The sequence below is a fragment of the Nyctibius grandis genome, chromosome W (assembly GCF_013368605.1).
Source record: "Nyctibius grandis isolate bNycGra1 chromosome W, bNycGra1.pri, whole genome shotgun sequence".
Taxonomy (NCBI): domain Eukaryota; kingdom Metazoa; phylum Chordata; class Aves; order Nyctibiiformes; family Nyctibiidae; genus Nyctibius; species Nyctibius grandis.
The window spans coordinates 20813229-20837058 of record NC_090694.1 but is presented as its reverse complement, the minus strand read 5'-3'; positions in this window follow the sequence as shown (position 1 = coordinate 20837058).

Here is a 23830-nt window from a genome sequence, read left to right as displayed (position 1 = left end):
GAAAATGTATCAGATCTGAGGTCATTAATGTTTAAATATTTGCAAGAGAGAATATTAAAACCAACTGAATTCGTGAAGCCAGACAAGTTATTAGTATATAATCTCCTTTCTACAGTTCTGTGTAACATCAGAAGAAAGAAAGGATTAGAAAGTCAACATCAGAGCCAAGTATCAGAAATAAATAATGTAGATGCTAAGAAAAAGACGTCAGCTAGGATAAGAGAAAAAAATAGCTTTCTGCTGAAACAAAGAAATGAGACTCAACAGCACTTTGATGATACCGTTAATCAGGTATTCTTTATTAGCGGCACCAGGCAGCACTGGGGATTAGTCCACCATGAGTGCTCCACCGACTTGGCAAACTTTCAGAGACTATATACCATAAAGTTATACATAGTCATAGGATTTCCAAGAGCTCATTTAAATAACAATGAGATATGCAAATGTCCGCTCTGCATGGGCAGTCATCTTCCCTGGTGGTCGTCGGGGGGTCTTCAGATGAAGGCTTGTAGTCTTCCTCACTGTGTCTTCTGACTGGCCTTTGCTTCTGCGCAAACTCAGTCCTAGAATCACAGAATCACAGAATGTCACGGTTTAAAGCTGGGCTGGCTATTAAACCTGCGGCAGATGCCCTCTGTTATCCCCCCCCCTCCCCCCAAAGGGAAAGGGAAAGGGAAAAGGGAGAGAGACTTCTGGGTTGGAAAATTAAAACAGTTTTAATAAACTATAATAATGAAAAAAAAGTATAATAACAATAATAGAAATAATCAAATATATACAAATATATATACAAAACCAAGATTGAGCTCCCCTGAAGTCAGCCACGTCACCAGCGGCACTGCAGGGCAGGCTCCGGGAAGGCCCAGCCTGGGCCTAGCGACGGTCGAGAGCTGGATTCAGGGATGCACGGATCGGGATCGGGGGCAGCAGGAAAACAGACGGAGTCCTCCTTGGACACCGGCCATAGCAGAAAGAGAGCGAGACCCTCGTGATCCCCCTGCTTTATACTGAGAATGACGTGTATGGGATGGAATACCCTCGTTGGTCAATTTTGGGTCACCTGCCCTGTCCGCTCCCCCCTGCAGCTGCGACCCCCCTTCGGCTCTTCACTCGTAAGCAATGAGGAATTCAGCAGTGACCTTGGTTTCTCTCAAGAACAAGTACAGCAAGAGCCTTTCTGCACAACATCCCTACCGGTGCCTCAGTGATAACTACAAACTTCGAGCGTTATCAGTCCTGGAAGCAGACACTGTCTGCAAAACATGCAGTTAGTTTCAGAAAGTGCAGTTACTTAGAGGAGACTTAGCTGAAAGTAAAAATCACTGAAAGGAAAATCGGCCTGGTTTAGGCCAAACCAGGACACAGAATCAATCAGGTTGGAAGAGACCTCTGGGATCACTGAGTCCAACCATTGCCCTGACACCGCCATGTCGACTAGACCATGGCACTAAGTGCCATGTCCAGTCTTTTCTTAAACACATCCAGAGATGGTGACTCCACCACCTCCCTGGGAAGCCCATTTCAATGTCTAATAACCCTTTCTGAAAAGAAATTCTTCCTGATGTCCAACCTGAACCTCCCCTGGCGAAGCTTAAGGCTGTGTCCTCTTGTCCTATCACTAGTTGCCCGGGAGAAGAGGCCGACTCCCACTTCACTACAACCTCCCTTCAGGTAGTTGTAGACTGCAATAAGGTCACCTCTGAGCCTCCTCTTCTCCAGGCTAAACAACCCCAGCTCCCTCAGCCGTTCCTCATAGGTCAGACCCTCCAGACCCTTCACCAGTTTGGTCGCCCTCCTCTGGACTCACTCCAACACCTCAACATCTTTCTTGAAGTGCGGGGCCCAGAACTGAACACAGTACTCAAGGTGCGGCCTCACCAGTGCCGAGTACAGAGGGATGATCACTTCCCTAGACCGGCTGGCTACACTATTCCTAATAGAGGCCAGGATGCCATTGGCCTTCTTGGCCACCTGGGCACACTGCTGGCTCATGTTTAGCCGGCTGTCGATCAGCACCCCCAGGTCTCTTTCCGCCGGGGTGCTTTCTAACCACTCTTCCCCCAGCCTGTAGCGCTGCATGGGGTTGTTGTGGCCGAAGTGTAAGACCCGGCACTTGTTCTTGTTGAACCTCATGCCGTTGGTCTCGGTCCATCTGTCTAACCTGTCCAGATCCCTCTGTAGGGCCTTCCTACCCTCCAGCAGATAGACACTCCCACCCAGCTTGGTGTCATCTGCAAATTTGCTGAGGGTGCACTCAATCCCTACGTCTAGATCATCTATAAAGATATTGAACAGCACCGGCCCCAGAACTGAGCCCTGGGGAACACCGCTAGTGACCGGCCGCCAGTTGGACTTTGCCCCATTCACCACCAGTCTCTGGGCTCGGCCATCCAGCCAGTTTTTAACCCATTTAAGAATCCACCCATCCAAGCCCCGTGCAGACACTTTGTCTAGGAGGATGCTGTGGGAGACAGTGTCAAATGCCTTACTGAAGTCTAGATAGACTACATCCACAGCCCTGCCCTCATCTACTAAGCGGGTCACTTTGTCATAGAAGGAGACCAGGTTGATCAAGCAGGACCTGCCTTTCATGAATCCATGTTGGCTGGCCCCGATGCCCCGATTGTCCTGCATGTGCCGTGTAATGGCACTCAGGATGATCTGTTCCATCACCTTGCCTGGCACCGAGGTCAGGCTGACAGGCCTATAGTTCCCTGGATCATCCTTCCGACCCTTCTAATAGATGGGCGTTACATTTGCTAATTTCCAGTCAGCTGGAACTTCTCCAGTTAACCAGGACTGCCAGTAAATAAGAGAGTGGTTTGGCAAGTTCATTTGGCAGTTCCTTCATTACTCGGGTGAATCCCACTCGGGCCCATAGCCTTGTGGGTGTCCAATTGGCACAGCAGGTCAAAAACCATCTCCTCCTGGATTACAGAATCACAGAATCACAGAATCACAGAATGTTAGGGATTGGAAGGGACCTCGAAAGATCATCTAGTCCAATCCCCCTGCCGGAGCAGGATTGCCTAGACCATATCACACAGGAACGCGTCCAGGCGGGTTTTGAATGTCTCCAGAGAAGGAGACTCCACAACCTCTCTGGGCAGCCTGTTCCAGTGTTCGGTCACCCTCACCGTAAAGAAGTTTTTCCTCATATTTAAGTGGAACCTCCTGTGTTCCAGCTTGCACCCATTGCCCCTTGTCCTGTCAAGGGATGTCACTGAGAAGAGCCTGGCTCCATCCTCTTGACACTTGCCCTTTACATATTTATAAACATTAATGAGGTCACCCCTCAGTCTCCTCTTCTCCAAGCTAAAGAGACCCAGCTCCGTCAGCCTCTCCTCATAAGGGAGATGTTCCACTCCCTTAATCATCTTCGTGGCTCTGCGCTGGACTCTCTCTAGCAGTTCCCTGTCCTTCTTGAACTGAGGGGCCCTGAAGTGGACACAATATTCCAGATGCGGCCTCACCAGGGCAGAGTAGAGGGGGAGGAGAACCTCTCTCGACCTGCTGACCACACCCCTTCTAATACACCCCAGGATGCCATTGGCCTTCTTGGCCACAAGGGCACACTGCTGGCTCATGGTCATCCTGCTGTCCACTAGGACCCCCAGGTCCCTTTCCCCTACGCTGCTCTCCAACAGGTCTGCCCCCAACTTGTACTGGTACATGGGGTTGTTCTTGCCCAGATGCAGGACTCTACACTTGCCCTTGTTATATTTCATTAAATTTCTCCCCGCCCAACTCTCCAGCCTGTCCAGGTCTCTCTGAATGGCTGCGCAGCCTTCCGGCACATCAGCCACTCCTCCCAGTTTTGTGTCATCAGCGAACTTGCTGACAGCGCACTCTAATCCCTCATCCAAGTCATTAATGAATATATTGAATAGAACTGGTCCCAGTACCGACCCTTGAGGGACTCCGCTAGACACAGGCCTCCAACTGGACTCTGTCCCATTGACCACCACTCTCTGGCTTCTTTCCTTCAGCCAGTTCACAATCCACCTCACTACCCGATCATCCAGACCACACTTCCTCAGTTTAGCTGCGAGGATGCTGTGGGAGACCGTGTCAAACGCTTTACTGAAATCGAGATAGACCACATCCACAGTTTTACCATCATCTATCCACCGGGTTACATGCTCATAAAAGGCTATCAAGTTGGTTGAGCATGACTTCCCCTTGGTGAAGCCATGCTGAGTGCCCCTAATGATCCCCCTATCCTTGATGTGCCTAGAGACAGCATCAAGAACAAGTTGTTCCATCACCTTTCCGGGGATGGAGGTGAGGCTGACCGGTCTATAGTTACCCGGGTCCTCCTTCTTGCCCTTTTTGAAGACTGGAGTGACATTCGCTTTCCTCCAGTCCTCAGGCACCTCTCCCGTTGCCCACGACTTAGCAAAGATGATGGAGAGTGGCCTAGCAATGACCTCCGCCAGCTCCCTCAGCACCCGCGGGTGCATCCCATCAGGGCCCATGGATTTATGGACGTCCAGGTTGCTTAATTGGTCCCTGACCCAGCCCTCATCTACCAAGACAGATTCCTCCTCTATCCTGACTTCTTCTGGGGCCTCAGGGGTCCGGGGCTCCTCAGGACAGCCTCCAGCAGTATAGACAGAGGCAAAGAAGGCATTCAGTAACTCCACCTTCTTTTTATCCTCTGTCTCCAGGGCCCCCACCTCATTCATCAGTGGGCCTACATTGCCTCTAGTGTTGGCTTTACCTGCAATGTATTTGAAGAAGCCCTTTCTGTTGTCCTTGACCTCTCTTGCAAGGTTTAATTCCAAGGAGGCCTTAGCTTTCCTAATTGCCTCCCTACATCCTCTGACAACAGACTTATATTCCTCCCAAGTGGCCAGCCCCTCCTTCCGTGATCTGTACACCCTCTTCTTCCACTTGAGTTTGCCCAGCAGTTCCCTGTTTAACCATGCAGGTCTCCTGGTACCCTTCCTTGACTTCCTACTTGTTGGGATGCTCTGATCTTGAGCTCGGAAGAAGCAGTCCTTGAATGCTAACCAACTTCACACCGCCCCCCGTCCCTAACTTCAGGCTCTGGGGGCCGAGTCTCCTGAGGACAACTGGTCCTGACATTAAAGACCGAGGCAAAGAAGGCATTGAGCACCTCTGCCTTTTCCTCATCCCCTGACACTACACTACCCTCCTCATTCAGCAAGTGGTGGAGGCTCTCCTTGACCCTCCTTTTGCTGTTGATGTATATGTAGAAATTTTTTTTGTTATCTTTGACCATAGCAGCCAAATCAAGCTCTAATTGAGCTTTGGCCCAACACAATGTTTTCCCAGTTGGAAGTCTGACCTGGTTTTGCAGACAAGGTTTACTATTATTGACTTCCCACTGTATAATTTCTCCGGCTGGGCTTGTGCTATTATACGGGAAGTTATACTGTCTCAGGGTTTTCAGAGGGGTTGGGACTCCAACAAGGCAAGAGGAGAATACTTTACTAACAGAATTACCAGACTGTAAACAGAAATTAGAAGTATTAACTACTTTAGTGGCCAGTTGCTCCCATAGATTTCCTTCTGGGTCCCAGATGGGAAGTTTGTGTGCATGCCTTCCTGACTCTAGGCTCCTTCTCAGCCTCTGTTCTCTGTTTCTGTGCCATTGAAGGGAGTTTGCTAAATTAATCAAGAAGAGGGTTAGGCAGAAATGATAATGTCCTGGTTTGGCCTAAACCAGGCCGATTTTCCTTTCAGTGATTTTTACTTTCAGCTAAGTCTCCTCTAAGTAACTGCACTTTCTGAAACTAACTACATGTTTTGCAGACAGTGTCTGCTTCCAGGACTGATAACGCTCGAAGTTTGTAGTTATCGCTGAGGCACCGGTAGGGATGTTGTGCAGAAAGGCTCTTGCTGTACTTGTTCTTGAGAGAAACCAAGGTCACTGCTAAATTCCTCACTGCTTAGGAGTGAAGAGCCGAAGGGGGGTCGCAGCTGCAGGGGGGAGCAGGCAGGGCAGGTGACACAAAATTGACCAACGAGGGTATTCCATCCCATACACGTCATTCTCGGTATAAAGCAGGGGGATCTCGGGGGTCTCGGTCTCTTTCTGCTATGGCCGGTGTCCAAGGAGGACTCCGACTGTTTTCCTGCTGCCCCCGATTCCGATCCATGCATCCCTGAATCCAGCTCTCGACCGTCGCTAGGCCCAGCCTGGGCCTTCCCAGAGCCTGCCCTGCAGTGCCGGTGGTGACGTTGCCGACATCAGGGGAGCTCAATCTTGGTTTTGTATATATATTTGTATATATTTGATTATTCCAATATTATTATTATACTCTTTTTCATTATTATAGGTTTATTAAAACTGTTTTAACTTTCCAACCCGTAAGTCTCTCTCCCTTTTCCCTTTCCCTTTCCCTTCGGGTGGGGGGGGAGGGTTAACAGAGAGCGTCTGCCGCAGGTTTAATAGCCGGCCCAGCTTTAAACCGTGACAGATCTATATAGCGCATGGTATAAATGTAAAGATCTTACAATTTCGATTAGAATAAACAATAAATACACTGGTTTACGTGGCCCGATTGATTTTTATCTTCGAGGGTCCTTCAGAGTAATTTTCCAGAGTCCTTCCAGGGCCTTTTTCACTCGAGAATAGTGAATCCATGCGGGTTGTTCCCTGATGTTGATTGCAGTGAAGGTTGTCAGCAGCACCTGGTATGGTCCATTCCACTTCTCTTCCAATGGTCTCCCTGTAAGATCTTTAATATAAACCAAATCTCCAGGTTTGAACAGATGCACTGGTGAGTCTAAATCACATGATCTAGTAGATATCACCAATTTGTTTACTTCTTGTAATTGTTTTCCTATTGCAATTAAGTATTGTTGATACCGATACCCCCCTTTTCTAGAGAGTTCCGAAAAATCTATCTGCCATATTTGACCTGGGACCTTTCCCTTACTAATACTTCCAAAGTTCACGCGATGTTCTACCTTTGGATTATTCTTTAGGCATGCCTCACATCTTTTAACTATGGCCTTTATAGTTTGATACAATCTTCTGGCTTCTGTTTGCTTGATAAGGGATTCATATAAGGCTGCAGTTCCCCAATGTGTTTTGCCATGTTCTGCCTTTATCAATTTCCATAATATCCTAAAGGGAACGGCCACTCTGTTGTCTCCTAACACTGCCCACCCTGAGGGGTCGATTTTGGTCCCTAGACCAGCAATCAGCTTCTGATCCCCTTCACCATATTCAACCTTTTCCGGTAGAGGCAAGGATTTTTCAGGAATTAAACTTAATGCCTCACCTTGTTCTGCAGCTTGTCTTGCCTCATAATCAGCCAATTTATTTCCCACTTCCCTGTCAATGTGACCTTTCTGATGTCCTTTGCAGTGCATGATTGCTACTGCTGACGGCAGTAGTACAGCGTCTAAAAGTCACAAAATCATATCAGCATGTTTTATACCTTTCCCTTGAGCAGTTAAGAGTCCTTGTTCTTTCCAAATTGCTCCATGGGCATGGACTACACCAAAGGCATACTTCGAATCTGTCTGGATGTTCACTCATGGTCCTTTGGCAAACTCCAGCGCTCTCACAAGAGCAATTATTTCGGCTCGTGTCAATGTGCCCTTAGGACTTTGCTTCCACCAAATGGTCTGTGGTGGTCACAGCATATCCAGCCATTCTAACCCCATTCTTTACAAAATTGCTTCCATCAGTATACCACGTATGGTCAGCTTCTTCCAACGGCTCCTCCTTCAAGTCCGGTCTGCTTGCATACACAGTCTCAATTGTCTCTATACAGTCATGCACGACAGTCTCCATTTCCTGTTTATCGCTCAAAAAGGAAGGGTTTTGTTACATCAGGTAGGCCCAAAGCTGGGGCCCTTATTAGTTCCAATTTCAGTTCTTTGAATGCTTTTCTAGCTTCACTAGTCCATATTAATTGTGTATGGCTGTTTTTCAATAGTTCATATAGGGATTTAACCAAAAGTCCATAATTATAGATCCATAATCGGCACCAACCTGTCATTCCCAGAAAGGTTTGAAGTTCTTTTACTGTGGTTGGTTCTGGGGTCCTGCAGATGGCTTCCTTTTGGTCATTCCCAAGCTGTCTCTGTCCCTTTGAAATCACGAATTCCAGGTATATTACTTCTTTCTTCAGGATCTGCGCTTTCTGTAATGAGACTCGATAACCACTTAGTCCAAGAAAATTCAACTCACAGTCCATTCTTTGCATTCCTCCTCCTTTTCTGTAGCTATCAAAATGTCATCCACATATTGTAAGAGAGTCCCATTTCCCAGAGGCCTTACCCAGGCTTCTAATGCTTTTGCTAATTGATTCCCAAAAGCAGTGGTACTGTTTGAAGATCCTTGAGGTAACACTGTCCAGGTTAGTTGGGTTTTCTGTCCTGTAGCAGGGTTTTCCCATTCAAAGGCAAATAAATTGCAGCTTTCAGGAGCCAAGGTGAGGCAAAAGAATGCATCTTTTAGGTCTAATACCATAAACCATTCATAGGTTTCCTTTAAGCTAGTCAGCAAAGTATATGGGTTTGCCACTACTAGATACAAATCTTCAACTATCTGATTTATTGCTTGCAAATCCTGCACCAATTGATAAGTTTTGCCATCAGGCTTTTTAACAGGCAAAATAGGGGCATTATACTCTGAGGAGCATTCAATCAATAGTCTGAATTTCATTAAGTCTTCTATAATACTTTTCACTCCTCGCCTATCTTCCAATTTCAGGGGATATTGTTTTATCTTAACAGGCCATGCTCCCTCTTTAAGTTTAATAACAACCCATTCTGCATTTTTAGCCTTTCCAGGCACTCCTGAGGCCCATACTCCTGGGTATACCTGATTCTTTATTTTGTGTATAATTTCCCCTTCCCTAATTTGGGGTTCAGTGAGAGTCAAACTTAAAATTTCAATGTGATTCTCTCCTGGTACTTTAAACTCAGTTTCTCCATCTTTAAATTTTATCTCAGCATTCAATTGTTCTAATAAGTCTCTTGCTAAAAGTGGTCTAGGAGCATCAGGCAGGTAGAGAAATTTATGAATTCCTACGCTTTTCACAATTTTGAATTCTAGTGGTTTCAAAAAGAAAGCTTTCTCAACCTGCCCAGTTGCTCCCACAATGTTAACATTTTGTTTGCTTATTGGCAATAAGGTCTGATTCAATACTGAAAATGTGGCACCTGTATCTACTAGAAATTCTACAGTTTTCTCTCCTTTCCCTAGCTGCATTTTTACCAAGGGTTCCGCTAGGGAAGATTCCCCTGGTCAGCTTCTATGTCAGTAACCATTACCGATTTCAGTTTCGGACAATCCTATTTCCAATGCCCCATCTGCTTACAATAAGCACACTGATCTTTTGGGAGGGGTTGATTTCCCCTAGGTGGGGCATTTGCACCTCTTCTCACACTGTTAGTGTTATTTCCAGGTAAGTTCTGAGAGGGTCTCTGGCCCCCTGTGGTGTGCAGAGCAGCCACTGCAGCACCAGCAACCGCTCCACCCCGTCACTCTCCCCCTCCAGAGTCTCCCCATTCCAATACGCCTGCCATGCAGTCTCCAGCAACCTCTCTAAATCTCTCACATCCATTCCTTGCACTTTCTGCAGCTTTCTCCTAATATCATCTGCCGATTGTCCCAAAACCAGAGATCCACTGTTCCCGGCAGAGTTCCAGCCAGAATCAGGGCCTGTACCTGGGTTCTGGCCGCTTTCACAACCATCTGCTTTTCTGATTTGCTAAACACCGCATCCAACATTGTATCCACATCCTCCCAGTCAGGATCCTGGCTTTTCACAATTAGTTCAAATACTTTAGCAACCTTTTCAGGATCATCCTGATAATTCCCCGCAGTAATTCGCCAAAAATTTAAATCTGCTAGAGTGAAAAGTACTTGAATTCTGACGGGTCCCCCCGTTCCCATTGCTTGACTTAGCAGAGCCTGTATAATAGGTCCCACCTTACTTCAAGTTCTGGTGGTAATAGGAGAAAACCCAATATCAGTGTTTTCCCTTTCTCCTACCTCTGGCTCCCCACCCCCAACAGTACCAGCATCTTCTTCTTTATCACCTCCTCTAATCTCTCATTCTGTGCACCAACCTGTAAACACTTTTGTCCAATGAGCAACATCCTTTTAACTTCCATTTTACTTATTTTTCTTCTTTTTCTATCACCAGGACCATAGGGTCCTGGGGTGCTAAATTAATTCCATATTCCTTTTGCCACTCTGGGTGATTCTTCAGAGTAAAGAACATACCTTCCGATTGATGGACCTTGTCTGTCCCTGCAGTGATCCAATTGAGGAGAGGAGTCTCTCCAGAGAAATCCTGGGGGGTACCCAAGAGAGTCCCAATCTCAATGGGTCCTGCAGTTGTTACCGGAAAATAGTAACCAAGAAAACTCTCCAAACCAAATGATAGTTTAGAAAGCCGACATTGGTTTATTGCAGCGCTGGGTGCATGGGGGATCTCTCCTCCTAGCATGCACATCTAAGAACAAAAGCTTGCTCCTTATATACATAATCCCAAGAAAAGCCCACGCATTCCAGAAAAAGAAAAAAAAAAAAACACAAAACTTATGCATAATACGTTATGTAATGCATTATGTAATGTCTTTACGCATGCGTACTAAATTGGGGAAGGGGTCTTGGGTGGTCTCTGGGGGTCGCTGGTGGTCACAATCCCCCTTAAATCGTGCTTGTGCGCAAGTGTGGTTGAGGCCTTCTTCTTTACAAGTACATGTGTTCCCGAGAAGAAGATATCGTTTTGGACTTATCTCTCCTCTGACACAAGAGTTTATGAATCAAATTAATTTAGACATCACAAAGTTATTCTTTACAGTTTTGTTTTGTCTTTTGGCCTTATATAATTAGCAGAGACCTTTGTTTATCTAAGAGTAAGAGTAAACAGCATGAATCTTTGTTTACTAGAACCTTGTTATCAATCCCATAAACAAACTTTATCTACAAAACATGTAGATACTTCAGAACCTATTATTATTATTCTATATTATTCTTAGCTAAAAGGAAGATTATTGACAGGAAAGTTTGTTCTGTACAAAGGTAACACAGAGCAGGCTTTTAGAGCCTACTCTGAGGCCTACTCTTGCTAAACTGTTGCTAACTCTGAGGCCTACTCTTGCTAAACTGTTGCTAACTTGAACCGTCTGGTATCAATTCCCCCCTTTGGAAGTAGTTAGATTTATTATCTCACTACTTCCATATATTTTTCTCAATGATTCTCTTAACACAACCTATGCAGATCCCTATAATAACTATAATAACAACTACATAAACTATTCCCTCTAACAATGCGGCTAAACATCCTTTTAGAGACAATCCACCTAATTCTTGCAGGATTTTGTTGAGCCAACTGTTTTCTGCTGCATCCCTGATTGCCCTGCTGTCTTTTGCTACTCTCTTCATTTTATCCAATTGCTCTTGCAGGTTATCAGTGATGTTTGGGATGTGGATGCAGCAGTGCTCTTTGTCTAACTTAAGATATCCACACACTCCTTGTTCTTTGACTAATAGCAAGTCTAAGTCCGGTCTATTTTGCAGAGTCATTTTAGTATTGGCTTGGATCTGTTTGTTAACAATTTGGAATCCCTTTTGAGTGGCTCTTGATAAAGATTCTACTTGCCATGTTAGATTTTCTATTAGCATCCGATTTTCTAAAGCCATCAGTCCTGGTAAAAGGAAACTTTGAAATCCCCATTCAAGTTGTGACCCCAGGGGATAGGCTGACTGGCTGAATGAGGAATTGGGATGCATGCTGTTACACTAGTAAGATTGCGCATTCTACCAAACCCTTGTATCAGAGTTAGAATTAAGTTCTCATTTATGACTGTATTGGCCTCTCCATCTGTATCAATTTCTGCATTTCCGAACATCACTGCAAGGGAGATAACCCAGAACCTTGTGATCCCCGAGTTAATCTTAAACATAAAGGTCCTTGTTTTACAGTCCATTCTGATTCTGGTGATGAGGCTGGTTTGATCCTGCTGTGTTGTATCCACGGAGTGACTCCCTCGAGCTTGACAGCTGTGTAGGTAGTGAGCAGAATCTGGAAAGGTCCTTTCCACTTCTCTTTTAGCAGTTCATCTGACCATGTCCTCAGGTACACCCAGTCTCTAGGTTGGTATTGATACATAGGCACGTCCAGGGATAACGGTGCGCTCACAGTGATGTATCTGTGGAGGGAGGACAAAACCTTTCCTAGAGAGATAACATATTCTTTCAGATAATGTTTCCCCATGATCTCAGGATCAACTCCTGTTTCTGTCACCTCATAGGGTTTACCATAAATGATTTCAAAAGGAGTAACCTTTTCTTTAGTTTTAGGATTCGTAGCAAAGCTAAGGGTAAAGCACCCGACCATTTTATCTGAGCCTCTTGGCAAATTTTTACTCATCTGTTTATTTAAGCTTTGATTCATTCTTTCTACTTTTGCACTTGATTGAGGTCTCCATGGGGTACGGAGGTTCCATTTTACCCCTAACACTTTAGCCAAACTTTGAACAGCTTCTGATACAAAGTGTGGGCCCCTGTCTGAAGATAGTCCTATAGGTGTCCCAAATCTCAGTATTATTTCTTTAAGTAATATTTTTGCAACTTCTCTTGCCTTGTTGGTGCGACAGGGGAAAGCTTCCAGCCAGCCTGAAAAAGTATCTATCATTACTAAAAGATACCAATACCCATTTTGCTGCAGTAATCTGGAAAAGTCTATTTGCCAATAGTCTTCTGGATTGTTTCTTCTCTTTGTTGCTCCTGATAAAGGTCTCTGCTGGAGTATGTTTGTTCCATTGCCTGCAAACAGTCATGTGTTAATTTTTCCTACCAGGATCTGCAGTTAGAAAGGTTGCTGGATTCAGGATGCTGGTTACTTTCAGCTCCACATCATCTTGTTCCAGAAGGACGGCTTGATATTTCAGCATCTGTCTCAGTGACAGCCAGTGTCCTCCTTTTGGTTCTAGAACAGTTGTAACTGCATGGGGCACAAACACAGTTAGCTTTTGCCCGAGCGTCAATTTTTCGGGCCTCTTGGGTCGGTAGTACTGTAGCTGCCACTGCTCGGAGACTGCTGGCCATCCCTTACTGACATTGTCTCGTTGTTTTGAAAAGTATTCCACAGGTCTTTTCCATGATTCTAGTTTCTGGGCCAACACTCCCAGGGCAATATGCAGTTTTTCATGTACAAATAGTTCAAATGTTTTTTCTAAGTTCGGGAGGCCCAGATCTGGAGCACTCATTAAAGTCTGGTTTAGTTTTGCAAATGCACCTCTGAGTGCAAACAAGGAGGTTTCCTTTCCCTTGTACAGCTTCATATGAGGGTTTGGCAATGTGTCCAAAGTTCATTATCCAGAGGCAGCACCATCCGGTCATCCCTAGAAATGCTCTAAGCTCCCGCTTTGATTTGGGTTCCGGGATTTGGCAGATAGCCTCTTTTCTTTCAGTTCCCAGATTACGTTGACCCTGGGAAATTGTGAATCCCAAGTACATTACTTCTTGCTGAGTTATCTGTGCCTTTCTCTGGGAGACCTTGTACCCTGCCAGTCCCAGAAAGTTTAGAAGATGTATTGTTATCTGTATGGAATCCTCCCTGTTACTTGCTGCTACCAGTATGTCATCCACATACTGCAGTAAGGTGATGTTTTCATGCATCCTCTGCCAGTTCTCTAATTCTCTGGCCAATTGATTTCCAAAGATTGTAGGACTATTTTTAAATCCTTGCGGCAACACTGTCCAGCACAGTTGAGTTTTTCTACCAGTCGTGGGACTTTCCCATTCGAAAGCAAACAGTTCCTGACTCTCGTCTGCCAGTGGGAGACAAAAGAACGCATCTTTTAGGTCTAATACGGTAAACCATTTATCTGTTTCCTTCAGAGTGGTTAAAAGAGTGTACGGGTTTGCCACTACCGGGTGGACATCCTGCATGATTTGATTTATAGCTCTTAAGTCCTGAACCAATCTATATTCTTCTGAACGAGGTTTCTTAACCGGCAGTATCGGAGTGTTGTATTCTGATTGGCATTCTCTTAGTAACCGGTCGGGCGTCTGGTTTCAGCTGGATGATTACCGGCTCTGCCGCTCGGGATCGTCCCGGTGTTCCTGAGGCCCATACGAAAGGTGCTACAGCATTTTCAATTTCTTCTGGTATCTCCTGTAGTTCGGCTGCCTTCTGTAATATAAAAACTTGGGCATCCAAAGCTTTATTTTCAGGGATATGGTTTTGGATTTTTCCTTTTGTAAAAGTAATTTGTGCATTCAATTTACTTAGCATATCTCATCCTAACAGCAGCATGGGGCAATCTGGTATGTAGAGAAATTGATGGGTTAACACCCTTTTTCCAATTCCAAATTTTAAAGGCTGGAAAAATGACTGACCTTCTTTCTGCCCCGTGGCACCAATAATTGGCATGCTTTGATCACTCAAATTACCCTTGCATGTATTTAATACCGAATAGGTAGTTCCCATGTCTACTAAAAATTTTACTTTCTCATTTTCCAATCTTACTATAACCAGGGGTTCTGTTGGGGAGGGTTTCAATTCTTCCCCCGGTCCTCCTCAGTCTGAATCTAAAATTATCATGTTAGCAGCTTTCCTTGGCATTTTCTCAAGGCCTCGCCGACCTGATTGCGGACACTCCTTTTTCCAGTGCCCTTTCTGCTTGCAGAAAGCACACTGATTTTTTTTTTCTAATTGCTTTGCAGCACCTGGTACTTCATGGGAAGATTTTTCTTCCCTTTGGCCTCCCCTGATAATTCCATTCTCTAACCCTATTATTTTCCTGGGCTATAGCTGCTGCCAGTTGCTGGTTGTTTTTAAACACCTTTTTTTTTTTTTTTTTTCTTTCTTCCTCTATTTTTTCTCTGTTGTTATACACTTTCCAGGCATCCTCTAACATTTTGTCTACCTAGTGGGCATCTGCCCCCTCTATTTTCTGCAGTTTCCGTTTTATGTGTGCACTAGATTGTCCCATAAAAATGTGTATTAACGAGACAGCATCTATATCGTTTTCCGGATTCAAATCAGTGTATTTTCTTGCAGCCTCTGTTAGTCTTTCAAGGAAAGAGGAGGGATCCTCATTCTTTCCCTGAACGCCCTGATATAATTTAGACCAATTCTTTGACTTTGGAATAGCATTCCGAACACCATGCAAAATCAATCGTTAGTATTCGGTCAATAACAACCTCTGAGCAGGAATGTTAGGGTCCCAATCAGGATTATTGGGAGGAAAATGTTCATCTAACCGTCCTGCTTGTGCAGCTTGAACATGCACTCGTTCAGCCTCCTCTCTGGCCTTGGCCAGAATGAGTCGTTTTTCCTCAAAAATCACTAAGTTATTCAAGATAATTTGCAAATCTTTCCAATCGGTATCATGATTTTCAATTATAGTTTGCTACCCATTCAGGGTCCTCCCTATATACTCCTGCCATCTCCCTCCAGGATTTTAAATCCGATACAGAAAACGGCACTTTTACCCAGACTGGCCCCTCCGGTCCTACTGCTTGTCTGAGAGGGGCTTGCATATCAGCATTTCTCTGCCTAGTCCTACCCGCCACCGGACTGAAACCTGCTTCACCTTCACCATCAGTACTGTCCGATTCACTTTGTTCATTATCCCTTCTCGGTCCAACTAACATCTGAACATCCTCCATATTCTCCTCCTCCTCTCTTTTCTCCTTATACTTATTACACCGCTTGCCAATGCTGCATGCTGAACAACAATGCTTAGGCACTTTCTTTTTCCCTGCCTCTAATGCCAATACGTCACCTTCGCTTACAATCAAACCACATTCCTTACGCACATCATAATCATCCCGTAATGCAAAGAACAAATTCACATACGGCATCTCATCCCACTTTCCTTCTCGTCTACAGAACAACATTAATTGCAGTATTGTGTTGTAACTTATACTCCCATTCTTTGGATATTTCTCCTTATCATCTAGGATATACAAAGGCCACTACTGATTACAATATTCTACAAACTGCCTCTGGGTGAGAGAGTCTCCCCCCCACACCTTTTTCCAATGTTTCAATATACATACTAGAGGAGATTTTTCAGAATCCCCCTTCCACCAAGGGTTTGTTACCCATTGCAAAATAATATCAGAACACAAAAGCAGTGTTAAAACACACAGACACAAAAGCAACGACTTAATACAGACACAAAAGCAATGACTTAACACAGACACAGACACAACACCAACGACTTAACACAAAATAACAAGATGCTGGGGACTCAAACCCCTTGTACCATTTTCAGTGGGACTCTAATCCACCCCTTCAGTAGACTGTTTCCCATTTTACAAAGTTTTAAAATTAACACGAATACCCGAACAAAGTTATACGAGTACCACAATTACCACAATTACAAATAAATCTATCACAGTTCAAAGCCGGACTGGCTGTTAAACTGATAGCAAACAGTAAACGGCAAAACGCCGCTCGTCTCCCCCCTTTCTCCCTTCCCTCCCCCGAAAGGGAGGAACGGAGAACACAGAGAGAAAACTTGCAAGCCGAAAGTCAAAAGCAGTTTCGCTAAGCGGCAATGAATATACAAATATATACAAATATGTACAAAACCAATATTCAACCCAAAATCCGGACTCCGGGCGTCCCCGTAGTAGCGTACGGATTATCACAATTGTGCACACCAAAACCAATCGCTTAACAACGCGCACTTAATTCAAGTACGGCTTATTTGTAAGCAACCCAAAACCAATCGCTTAACAACGCGCACTTAATTCAAGTACGGCTTATTTGTAAGCAACCCAAAATGCTTAACAACGCGCACTTAATTCAGGTACGACTTATTTGTAAGCAACCCAAAACCAATAGCTTAAGCAACCAAATTAAAATACCGGTACCAATACTCACGACCAATGTCGTTAATCTCCCAGATAGCTGTTAGCTGTCTCGGAAACTCACCCGACCAGGGAATCGGAGGCTTCCCCGAAAATACTCCGGTGCACGCTGGAGTCCTCATGATTCCTCTGGTCTGTGGAGATTCCGGAGAGCTGGTCCCATCTGGGGTGCCAAATTCTGTTACCGGAAAATAGTAACCAAGAAAACTCTCCAAACCAAATGATAGTTTAGAAAGCCGACATTGGTTTATTGCAGCGCTGGGTGCATGGGGGATCTCTCCTCCTAGCATGCACATCTAAGAACAAAAGCTTGCTCCTTATATACATAATCCCAAGAAAAGCCCACGCATTCCAGAAAAAGAAAAAAAAAAAAACACAAAACTTATGCATAATACGTTATGTAATGCATTATGTAATGCATTACGTAATGTCTTTACACATGCGTACTAAATTGGGGAAGGGGTCTTGGGTGGTCTCTGGGGGTCGCTGGTGGTCACAATCCCCCTTAAATCGTGCTTGTGCGCAAGTGTGGTTGAGGCCTTCTTCTTTACAAGTACATGTGTTCCCGAGAAGAAGATATCGTTTTGGACTTATCTCTCCTCTGACACAAGAGTTTATGAATCAAATTAATTTAGACATCACAAAGTTATTCTTTACAGTTTTGTTTTGTCTTTTGGCCTTATATAATTAGCAGAGACCTTTGTTTATCTAAGAGTAAGAGTAAACAGCATGAATCTTTGTTTACTAGAACCTTGTTATCAATCCCATAAACAAACTCTATCTACAAAACATGTAGATACTTCAGAACCTATTATTATTATTCTATATTATTCTTAGCTAAAAGGAAGATTATTGACAGGAAAGTTTGTTCTGTACAAAGGTAACACAGAGCAGGCTTTTAGAGCCTACTCTGAGGCCTACTCTTGCTAAACTGTTGCTAACTCTGAGGCCTACTCTTGCTAAACTGTTGTTAACTTGAACCGTCTGGTATCACAGTCAGGCAGAGAGGGTCCCATCTGGGGTGCCAAGTCTGAAACAAAGAAACAAGACTCGACAGTACTTTGATGATACTGTTAAGCAGGTATTCTTTATTAGCAGCACCGGGCAGCACTGGGGATTATTCCACCATGAGTGCTTCACCGACTTGGCAAACTTTCAGAGACTATATACCATGAAGTTATACATAGTCATAGGATTTCCAAGAACTCATTTAAATAACCATGAGATATGCAAATGTCCGCTCTGCATGGGCAGTCATCTTCCCTAGTGGTCGTCGGGGGGTCTTCAGATGAAGGCTTGTAGTCTTCCTCACTGTGTCTTCTGACTGGCCTTTGCTTCTGCGCAAATTCAGTCCTGGAATCACATAGGCCATGTCCTTCGAGGCTGTTGTTGCAATTCCCTTATCTCTATGTTTCCTTGCATCCGCCCATCCCAAGGCCCAGCCATCTGAAGTGAGAACATCCCAGAGCCTCCTTATCTTACAGCCATTACCGCTCTCCAAATTGCAAAGGCTTTCCTTTGTTTAGTTGAGCACCCAGGATAGTTGAGTAATTAAGGTATTTACAACGCCCTCCTTGTTCTTGGGGCCCCAACCCTTTCACTGCCAAAAACGTTACTAGCTGCCTTTGCTAGAGGTTCTTAGCAGGGGAATTACAGTATTATTTTTTGTTGTTGTGCATCTGCTTTTTAGTAATAACATGAGGGGAAAGGCGACCTTCAGTTAGTAGTGGTTTTAAGGGAAGCTGGAAGGAAAACTTACAGCTGCCAGATGCTTTTTGAAAGGTCTCACAGATCCATTGTTTCATGCCAGGCTTTATATTTATGAGTGCAAAGTCCCTATAGTTATACACTGGATTTCATATCTCTAAGTTATATTCAGGTTTACCTGATTGTATTGAAAAATCATACCCTATTATGATTCATATTCCTTTAAGAATCTTTGCATGCTGCCAAACTAATGGGATTAATGGGTCCTTGTTAGATTGCAGCGCATGTTTCACAATCATGGATGACCTATGCAATATCGTCCATGGTTAAGTCCACCCCTCGGTCACAAGCCCATCTTGCTTCCCTTCCTTGACCACCTCAAGTGTCATGGGCCCACAGAGCTAGAAATAGTTCACCTTTATGTTCCCAGTCCAAATTTATTTGGAACACCTTAGCAACCTAGTCCACTCATTGGTTGTTTCAATGTTCCTCAGTGGTCCGACTTTTAGGTACATGAGCATCTACGTGAAATACCTTCACGACTAGTTTCTCTAGCCGGGCAGCAATATCTTGCCACAATTCGGCATCCCAAATAGGTTTACCTCTGCGCTGCTAGTTGCTGCGCTTCCACTGCTTTTTGCTGCCATCCATGAGTCAGTATAGAGATACAGCCTTGGCCACTTTTCTCGTTCAGCAATGTCCAAAGCCAGCTGGATGGCTTTTACCTCTGCGAATTGACTCGATTCACCTTGTCCTTCTGTGGCTTCTGTGACTCGTCATCTAGGACTCCATACAGCAGCTTTCCACTTCCGATGTTTTCCTACAAGACGGCAGGATCCATTGGTGAACATGGTGACGTGCGGAAAACAGACTCCACAACCAGCAGGGTTGTAAAGTAGGTATGTTTATTCAGCGCTGGGCAGCACGGGGGGTAGTCCCACCAAAATCGTGTGCCCCTTCGTGGTAATTCAGCTTGTATTTACGTACCAAAGTATTACATATTCATCATTTCAAGGACGCCTATACATATTCATGACTTTCCCCGAGAAGGCAGTCTTTATTACAATAAGTTCCTCCTGGTGGTTGTGGGCTGGGGTCTCAGGGATGAAGGCCGTATGTCTTCCTCGCTGTGTACTTCTCACCTTTTCTTCTTGCACGGGCGTGGTAACATCTTGGCTCAAACCGCAAGACCAGTTCTCGCTGGGTTTCGTATGACCTTAATGTTCTGCAACTTGTTCTATTGAGATATGCTTAGGCAGTTAATTTACACATCAGGCTGATAAAGAATTAAAGAATTTCTCAACCCCCAGGACAGCTCACAGGCAAAGAATTTCTCAACCCCCAGGACAGCTCACACCCAGATCAAATAGCAAGTAAAAAAGGAAAAGGAGTTATGTCCCTTATCAATGGCATACTGCTTCTCATCCTCTGGTAGTTCATTATATGGTGGGGCTTCTTCAGCACGTGTCACCTCCTCTTCTGGTGGCAGTCCAAAGTCTTTACCTTCTGGCCAGTCCATGATCACTTCTAACATTCCTGGGCGACTGGCATTTCCTATTTGAGCCCTCTGTGTAATTAATGGAACCCATTTACTCCAGGTAGCATCAGTTGCATGGTGAGTGGTAGGGACCTTACCCTTGAACATCCAGCCCAGTACTGGTAATTGGGGCACCAGGAGGAGCTGTGCATCTGTACCAATTACTTCTGAAGCAGCTTTAACTCCTTCATATCCTGCCAATATTTCCTTTTCAGTTGGAGTGTAGTTGGCCTCAGGGCCCTTGTACCTTCGACTCCAAAATCCTAAGGGTCGACCTCGAGCTTCCTCTGGTGCTTTCTGCCAGAGGCTCCAGGTAGGACCATTATCTCCAGATACAGTGTAGAGCGCATTTTTAACATCTTCTGTCTGGACTGGTCCAAGGGCTACTGCATGCACAATCTCCTGTTTAATTTGCTCAAAGGCCTGTCGTTGTTCAGGGCCCCACTGAAAATCATTCTTCTTTCGAGTCATTTGATAGGGAGGGCATACAATCTGGCTATAATCAGGGGGAGGACTCCTCACACTCTTCCCCTGCTCCAGTGTGTGATCCCTCCCACAGGAGACAGTTCTCCATGAATTTCTCCAATGTGAGTCCTTCCCATGGACTACAGTTCTTCGTGAACTGCTCCAGCGTGGGTCCCCCACAGGGTCACAAGTCCTGCCAGAAAACTTGCTCTAGCATGCGCTCCTCTCTCTCCACGGATCCACAGGTCCTGCCAGGACCCTACTCCCGTGCGGGTTTCCCACGGGGTCACAGCTTCCTTTGGGTGCATCCACCTGCTCTGGAATGGGGTCCTCCATGGGCTGCAGGTGGATATCTGCTCCACCATTAACCTCCATGGGCTACAGGGGGACAGCCTGCCGCACCATGGTCTTCACCACAGGCTGCAGGGGAATCTCTGCTCTGATACCTGGAGCACCTCCTCCCCCTCCTTCTTCACTGACCTTGGTGTCTGCAGAGTTGTTTCTCTCACATATTGTCACTCCTCTCTCCAGCTGCAGTTGCTGTTGTGCAGTTGTTATTTTCCCCTTCTTAAATATGTTATCACAGTGGTGCTACCACCGTTGCTGATTCATTGGCTCAGCCTTGGCCAGTGGTGGGTCCATCTTGGAGCCGGCTGGCATCGTCTCTATCAGACATGGGGGAAGCTTCGAGCAGCCTCTCACAGAAACCACCCCTGTACCCCCCTCCGATACCAAAACCTTGCCATGCTGTCACCGTTTAACGCTGGGCGCGTGGTTAAGCGGACGACAGACGCTCTTTATTAACCTTCTCCTTCCCCAGAGGGGAAAAGGAAAAGAGAACAGGGTGATAAGGGACATAACTCCTTTTCCTTTTTTTTCCTTGCTATTTGATCTGGGTGTGAGCTGTCCTGGGGGTTAGAAATTTATCTTTATCTTATCAGCCTGATGTGTAAATTAACTGCCTAAGAATATCTCAATAGAACAAGTTACAGAACATTAAGTTTATACAAAACCCAGGGAGAACTGGTCTTGCTGTTTGAGCCAAGATGTTACCACGCCCGTGCAAGAAGAAAAGGTGAGAAGTGCACAGTGAGGAAGACATACAGCCTTCATCCCTGAGATCCCGGCCCATGACCACCAGGAGGAACTTATTGTAATAAAGACCACCTTCTCGGGGAAAGTCATGAATATGTATAGGCGTCCTTGAAATGATGAATATGTAATACTTTGGTACATAAATACAAGCTGAATTACCGTGAAGGTGCGCACGATTTTGGTGGGACTACCCCCCGTGCTGCCCAGCGCTGAATAAACATACCTACTTTACAACCCTGCTGGTTGTGGAGTCTGTTTTCCGCACGTCAAGGGAGAGAGACTTACAGGTTGGAACGTTAAAACAGTTTTAATAAACAATAACAGTGAAAAGAAAGAGTATAATAAATAATGAACTATATACAAACCCACAATTGAGCTCCCCCCGATGACGATCACATCCCTGCTGATGCTGCAGGGCAGGTGCTGGGGAGTCCCAAACCAGACGCGGCAGCAGGCAGGAATCGGATTCAGGAACAAAGGCTGGAGTGCGGGCAGAGTCCTCCAGGATGTCGGCCATAGGGGAAGAGAGCATGACCCTTGTGGTCCCTCAGCGTTAAACTGAGTATATCACTTGGGTGGGATGGAATACCCCATTGGTCAGTTTTGGGTCACCTGTCCTGTCTGCTCCACCCCGCAGGTGCGACACTTTTATGATCCCTTCCTTTGTGGAACAAAGAGACCCAACAGGGATCCTAGTTCCCACGGAAACAGGTGTGTGTAGTCAACTGCAGAAAGTATAGTCACTTAAAAGAAACTTAATTGAAAAGTCTATCCTAGTCCAAACCAGGACATTCCACCCCTTATTCCATACCATTTCCATTATACTCAGGTCACTACTGTTCTTTCCATTGTCAAACATATAAACAGATATCACTAGTCTGTGATTGTGGGTTTCCATCTGGCATAGCAGCCTCTCAGGGCAGGAGAGATGGTGTGAAATTTGTTGTGGTTCGTGCACACAGCTTGCGGGTTAAAGATGTCAACCACGAAGAGGTTACTGGACACCACTTGATGAAGCTAGCTCTGGTCTCATCACCACTGCATTAACCTGAAAGATACTTCTTGAACACTGTTAGTGTTATGCAGTGATTAACATCATAGAGTTCAAAATTGAGCATTCTAACCCAGAGTTAGGTCCCCTTGAGGCACACATTGGACTTCACCATCCTCCAGCATCACCCACCACATACATTCAGGCCCTTGGGCAAAAGCAATCCCACAAATGGGTTTGCCTTTGCCCGAAGCAGGAAGAACCCAGACAGTTTTTCCCAACAAACGCCTTTCATGCACCACAGGGACTATATCCCCATCTACTGTATGCAGAAGTCCTGACTAAGCAGGGCCAGCTCGACTGATAGATCCCCTGGTGTTAACTAGCCAGGTAGCTTGTGCCAAATGCTTATCCCAATTTTTAAAGCTTCCACCCACCATTGCTTTCAGGGTAGTTTTTAATAACCCATTGTACTTTTCAATTTTACCTGCGACTGGTGCATTATAGGGGATATGATACACCCACTCGATACCATGCTCTTTGTCCCAGTTGTGTATAAGATAGTTTTTGAAATAAGTCCCATTGTCTGACTCAGTTCTCTGTGGAGTGCCATGTTGCCACAAGATTTTCTTTTCAAGGCCCAGAATATTGTTCCAGGCAGTGGCATGGGGCACAGTATGTTTCCAGCCATCCGGTGGTTGCTTGTTACTTGGCTGCTCTGCTGCTGGGATAATGGAGCTGATGGTTTTGAGTTAGATGGTAGAGAAGCCAAGCAGCTGGGACCAATGGCTTGAGAACTGGGTATTGATAGGGGTCTTGCAACAGGTGCAGAGCCCCTCACTCTGGTGGTGACTCCTGCGAAGCATAAGGAATAGGTATTCCTTTAGGGATGATGTCATATACCACCCAGGCAAGTGGGCAACCACTGAGAGAAGTGTTAAGAATGTGAGGGAAATAGCTGTGCGGGAGCTGATTTTTGAGGAACTGGATGACCCACAGTCACCACTAGACCCAGATGCACTCGGAATTACCAGACCCACGTGGCGCAAGTGGATACTGAGCCCGCCACAGTCGTATGGCAACACATTAGCATTATTTAGATGGGCAGGTGCTGAGGCACCAACGGTGGGGGGCATAGATAATTGGTGCAGCAATATGCAGACAATCTCTCTTCCTCCCCACGGTAAGCGTCTTCGCT